The sequence below is a fragment of the Drosophila virilis genome, chromosome 2 (genome assembly GCF_030788295.1).
Source record: "Drosophila virilis strain 15010-1051.87 chromosome 2, Dvir_AGI_RSII-ME, whole genome shotgun sequence".
Lineage (NCBI taxonomy): Eukaryota > Metazoa > Arthropoda > Insecta > Diptera > Drosophilidae > Drosophila > Drosophila virilis.
Window position 1 is genome coordinate 19,185,764 of NC_091544.1, and position 6,555 is coordinate 19,192,318.

The window sequence follows — 6,555 nt, forward strand, 5'->3', positions numbered from 1 at the left end:
AATTTAATTTTCAATCGAATTATGCAGACCTCGATGGACACACACACAGGCGCAAACATATTTTGGTGCTAGATTCATATTTTAGGGCTATTGAATTGAATTTGCATAAAGCAATTTTCAACATCCAATGAGCCATGCATGAGCTACTACCACGCATACCACAATCACTCACACACACTCCCATACAAAAATTTGTATGCAAAATTGCGCATACGCAGCGTTCGCCGATCTAAAGGACTGCCTTTTCCTGAAGAGCTGGGTTTGCTTGAATACATTTTTTTATCCTTGCAATGAGATGTCAACCTTGACTGTAAAAAAGTGAATTTAGTGAATATTCCTCTTAACATATTTTTTGTATAATAATATAAAAAATTGAGCGTATGTATAAAATAAATGTACTTGCATTAGATTAGACAAACAAAATTATTGAAAACTTTTATATTTTCTTTTCAAAAATGTCAAATATTAACTTTTCTTTATTTTGACCTGCTCAAGAGATAGTGTACAAGTATACAAGTATTTTTTATCGTTTACTGAACATGGAGAGATAAGACACATATAAACTATTGCTTATATTATATATTAGCTTCTACATTAGTAAGATATTAAAACCTTTTCGGTACATTTATTTAATTTCAATTTTGTAGCTTAATTTTGAGCGATCTTTTGTCATTTTGGACACACGTTAAACCTAATTTCGTGCGTGTTCATGTCATATGCATTCAGTTCTAGTTGGTTTATCGATAACGATAATTAGGGCGTGGCACAAAGAGTCGCCGTCCAAAGGATTTGGCGCCCTTTTTGGACAGCCAAGAGCCAGCATCCTTTTGGCAGTTGGTACAATTTAAGCCACGCAGCCACACGCAATCAACAGGGACAACAGCAACTGGCAAACTGCAACTGGCTAGCTAATGGCTTAAAAGGCTGCACACGAACCGTCGACACCGTTAATGATGCTACGAATGCTGCACGCGCGTGCATGTGTACGTGTCTGTGTCTATGTGTGTGTGTGTGTGTGTGTGTGTGTGTGTGATTGTCTGAGTCAGTGTGCGTTTGGAGATAGAATGTGGCAGGTGCAGCAGGCAGCAAATGCACTCATGCAGCTTGATTGCCGACAGACATTTGCCAATGACAGCAACAGGAAAAAACTTTTAATCGCAACTACATGTTGTCTCTGACAAGACACTAACTGGGCTGCTACGGCTGCTACCAAGGGCAGAAGAAGTGGGCGTGGCAAGTGGGGTAAGCCGAAAATGTTAGAGGTTATGCAGACCCGTAGACCAGACCCGTATCCAGCTGTGGTGTTGGTCTCGAAACCGTGCCCAAATTGGCCCTTACAAAACACACACACACACAGATAGAGTTAGAGTGAGAGAGAGAGAGAGAGAGAGAGAGAGAGAGAGAACCCATTGAATGCTTAGTTATTGGGATTATGTTGGTCCATTGGCTGCAACTTCTGGTTAAATGCTTGCCAGGTATCGAACCCAAAAACGGTTCCATAGAGCTGCAGCTGAAAAATAGCTTCCTCAGTTTAGGTAACTGAGAATGGAGAAGCAAAAGCCATGCAATGCCAATTTAAAGACAAATTTTGTTCGATTTTCTGTTAAACTTAGCAAAACATTAAGTGTATAAATACTACATTTTAAGTGTGTTTTAGGTATTATAGTCATAACGAACAAGCCAAGCAATGTATAAGCAGCAGGTGAATAAGCACTTTTAGTTTTTAAGAAATAGTAAACTAAAATTATTAAAGAATTAATATAAAAACCATTTTTTTGTTGTTCGCGTTAAAGTTCATGGTAATCTTTCAGATGTATTTTTAATACAAAACTGAGTTTAATTTCGGATACAATGCTTAAGTTGCTATATATTTTGCCTGAAACTTGAAAAACATCGCACTTTGAGATATTTACATAACATTTATTAATAATAGTTTGTATAAACTTAAAGCCAAAGCTACTAATTGTTAAAACCGTACATTTATGTATTTCAGTATTGCTTGATTTAATGACGCCTCTAACTTTTGGCTATGCAATGGGCTAGGCTCTCTGCTGTTGCTTTAACTTCGACAGCTGTTTATCACTCATACGCACCGCTGGCTGCGGCGTTAGCGTTCATTATTTACGCACATGAATTGCAATTTACTAACATTTCTCCCTGACCATGCTGTTGTTGTTGTGGGCTATAGCTGCCAGCTGGTGGCACCTGCGGTCTAATTAGTGCGCTTCGTCCGGCTGCCTGCTAGTTAGTTAGCTGCCGATAAAGTCCAACCAAATTTGGCGCCGGTTCGTGTCCAGCATATTGACGTGATTTATGAAGCGACTGCAGATGAGCATTAAATATAATCCCCCGAAAACTATTGCGCACTGTACGCTAATGAGATCCTTCGGGCTGGGCGTTCAAACGCGGCGTACACCCATGAAAACCGCTTAACCAAAAGTCGCAGCTGCCGGTTGCGTGTATGTGTGTGTGTGTGTGTGTGTGTTTTAAAGAAAAAATAAAACGTTGCACCCTAATGACCCTAGCGGATTTCGCCTCGCACTGCTGGCATTTAATATTTTTTCAATTCATAAATTTAAATAAGCCGCCCGGCACAGACGTGAGGCGTCCCTTTTATATTTTTCATTATTTTTTATTTTTGTTTTTTTGTTTTGGTTTCCGCCTAATGCGACGATATAAAATTTAATTTTTCATAATTAATGTCGCACTACAGGCCGAAACATGACCGAAAGAAAATTCATTAACATGATTTAGGCCCCAGGCAGCAAACAAAAACAACAATCGGGCAAAAACAAAAAAGGGACACATTTCCAAAGTGCCGAAGCTATTTAAAGTATATTTGTTTGGGTCGCAACGCCACACGCATGACTGACTCTTGGCAACCCTTGCATCACCCCAGGCCAAAGGGCTTGAGCCGAAAAGGCAAACGAAAAACCAAAAACAAACAAAAAAAAAAAAACACACAAATCTATAGCCACTTAGTTTAAGAGCCCAGTTGATTACAATGTACACAAATACACAGCAATAGTAAAATAAAAATAAATAACAAAAAATGCAAAAAACTTATTCTTAATATTGATATATATAATTTAATAATAATAATAATAATATGATTATTATTATTTTACTTATATACGCCAATTCTAAATTCAGCCCAGCCTGAGATTCGAACCTGGAAGCATGGCTCTATTTGAATGTATGAGGCGTGGCCGTGCAACGACGAGCAATAAGTAAATACGAATCGCAGTCTTAAGTCTTAGAACAGCAAGAAGTTCTGAACTTAACTTCTCACTCTGCGAGGACATGTGCTATCCGGTAAGTTCACCAATTGCACGTTTTTTACGGCAAAGAGCTCTATATGATGTCATATGGTATTATCTCCAAATTTTCAGGATATCAACTAACTGTTCTCAACGTAGCATATCAAATAGATGAAATGTTTTCATTGTTAAAATAATTGTACTTGCTACTTTGTAAACATACCTTATAAAGACTTCGCTGAGTGTATTGAACTATCTGCGAATGCTTAGTCAGAAACAACCTATAAACTTAACACGCACCATTTTTGCGCATTTAAAAAAGAGTTTAATCAGCACGTGTCAGGCGCCAGGCTGTGGCTTTTAATGGCATTCGATCGCGCGTGTGTGTGTGTGTGTGTGTGTGGGTTATCTGTCCATCCAACTATTGCCGCTTTGGACTGAATGCCTAACCCATCTCCTACCCCTTTCTCCCCTTGGGCCTTGTTTATTTGTATTGGCTGCGGCGATGGATTTATGGGCTAAATCGTTCAGCGAACGCTTTTAAAGCCAGGCTGCATCTGTGTGTGTGTGTGTGTGTGTGTGTTTCTGTTTCTCTGTGTGTATGCGTTGGGTAGGCACACAAATATGCCAAATGCACGCGCATTGCCTAACCACGCGCACGCATACACATCTATGTCACCTGGCATGGTGACATTTGCGTTTTTGGTTGCCACATGGCGTATACGCAATATTTTGACTCATGATGCCTCTAACTCATGCCTTTATAGTATTTTTTGGTTGTGTGTCAATTTGTGCCTTAGTTGGCCATTGTTTTTGTTTATGTTGTTGTTGTATGTTTGGCAATATTGCGAAAACTTTTCAATGCTTTTCCAAGCAGAAACCGTTGCTAATACTTTTGTTCTTGTTGTTGTAGCTGTTGTGTTTTTTTTGTTGTAATTTTTCATAACTTGACCTTTTTGGCCAGCGTTTGTGTCGTAAAGAATGCTTGTTATTGTTACGCTTTTATGGGCCAAAATGGTAGCACGTACATACGATAACAACAGCAGCAACAACAACTACGACGAATAGGGAAAACAACAGCAACAACAACAATTTCTTCAAATACATTCTATAACCAATATAAATGTCATTTATGTTCCGGACACTTGACCATGGCCAAAAACCGGGCAAAGGGTTCTACGGGTAAAAGCTGTCACGGTCAGCAATATGAAATACAACAGGCAAAAGAAGGAAAATCCTGGAAAAACTAGCATAGAACAGTTGCAAACACTTGTGCACTTGCCACAGAGAGGAGTTCCAAAAGAGGGGTGTGGCGCTGGCTACACGAGTTGCTTGTTTGAGTTAGACTGCGATACGCACCACACAAATGAAAGCAATAGCGCCACTTAGTGGCACTTGAGGATATGCAAAAGCGTCAAGCACTTCCGGTTTATCGTGTTGTGTGCGCACACTGTGTGTGTTGTGTGTGTGTGTTTGTCACAGCAAAAAGAAGAGGGATGTGGATGTGTTTTCCGAATGCGACTGATTGTGAGTTATTTAAAGTGCACTAGATAAGCTTCAAGTGACAGCTCTAAATGCATAAAGTATCTTTTGAAGTTGTTAAGTTTATCAACAATAGATATAGATACAGATATAGATATAGATATGGATATTGCCTGTTTATCAGTTATTAGTAATAATGGTATAAATAAATACATGTATTAACTTTCATAATATCAAATACATAAATTTCGTTTTTTGTTTTAATATTTTCCAAATAAACAAAGTATTATTTTTTACTACTTATTTTAAGTATCCTTAGTTAATAAACGCTCAGCATGTGGTTGAGCAGAGCTTCCGGCAATACAATAAAAGCGTCACTTTTGAAAAGAAGTCATGCTGTGTTTATACCGTGTTAAATAGCTGTCGGTGGGTATTTTAATTGTACTCAATGTACATAAATATGAATATTCACGTGATCTGAAAAATTCTTTAATTTGATAACATAATATTGAACCAAATAATTTTGAGTAAACATAAATTCGACTGGATTCAAGTTATGCACACAGTTCAACAAGCTTCATTACACGGTGTCCACTTCTTTGAGGTTTTTCAGAGTACATTTTTGTTGGTGTGTATTTTCATAAGTATATATACATATATACATCTGCTATATATATACTAACTTTAACCTCCGCTATTCTTGTTATTGCATTAGCTGTTTCCGTCTCCGTCTCCGCTAAATAGGCTTTAGGATGGTTTGATATAAAAGATTATGGGTGTGGGTGTGGGCGTGGGTGGAGTTCTGGGTAGGCGTGGTACCCCGCCGAATCTGGCAGCGTCTGTTGTTATATGTTGTTTTTACCAACTGGATGTCTTGTCATATTTTTATGATTATTTATTTTTATGGTATGTATTATTGTATTGTTGTTCGTATCCACTGGCATTTATTATTATGCATGTCGTGCTCTGTCGCAAAGGGAAAACAATATTTTAACCCTTTGTTGACGGATTGAAGGATTGAAGACTTGCGATTCACTCTTTTGTTTGGCTTCGCGTTTAATGTGTCATAAATATTGAAGAAACTTTGCGTTTACTGTGGCAATGCTTTACATTTTTCTTATACATTGAAGACTTTTGATCAGAGTATTTAAAACTATTAATAAAATATCCATTATCACATAAATTTCTCGGCACACATATATATTTTTTGGATTGTTTTTTATTTCATTTTTATTGGTTTTTTTTGCTCTACGCTGTCAAATTTTCCACCCGTTGCGGCGTTTTTTCGGCTTATCTTTACTTTTTATATATTTTGTGTATAGCCCAATTTGATTTATTTTTAGTGCCAACAAAACTGGCACGCAAAATATGGGGCTATTAAAATTTCTTTTATCTTAGTTATATAAGCCAAAATAAACACAATTTATTCGTAGAGCTGTCCCCAACTGACATTGAGTTAACTTATATCTGCCGTCAATTCGGCTTGACAAAGGTTGCCGGTTTTAAAATGTTAATGGATTTACCTGTGCGTTAAAGCTATTGTAATTGTATTTGCTATGCGGCGGCATAACTACATAAAAAAAGTGTATATAAATTTAGCCAAAAGAACAAAAAATAAGCCACTTCATTGTAAAGCTCAAAACTAATTACATACCTGAATTAAGATTTAATAGAAAATAATACAATTTGGCAGACCAGCTACGCCCCGATAAACTCATCCAGTAGTTAGTATCTCTTCGGATAATATATTTTAAATTGATTTCAAAGATATTTCACTCTTTTCGGAAAGTCTATTCCCTTCTGCTTTGTTTAA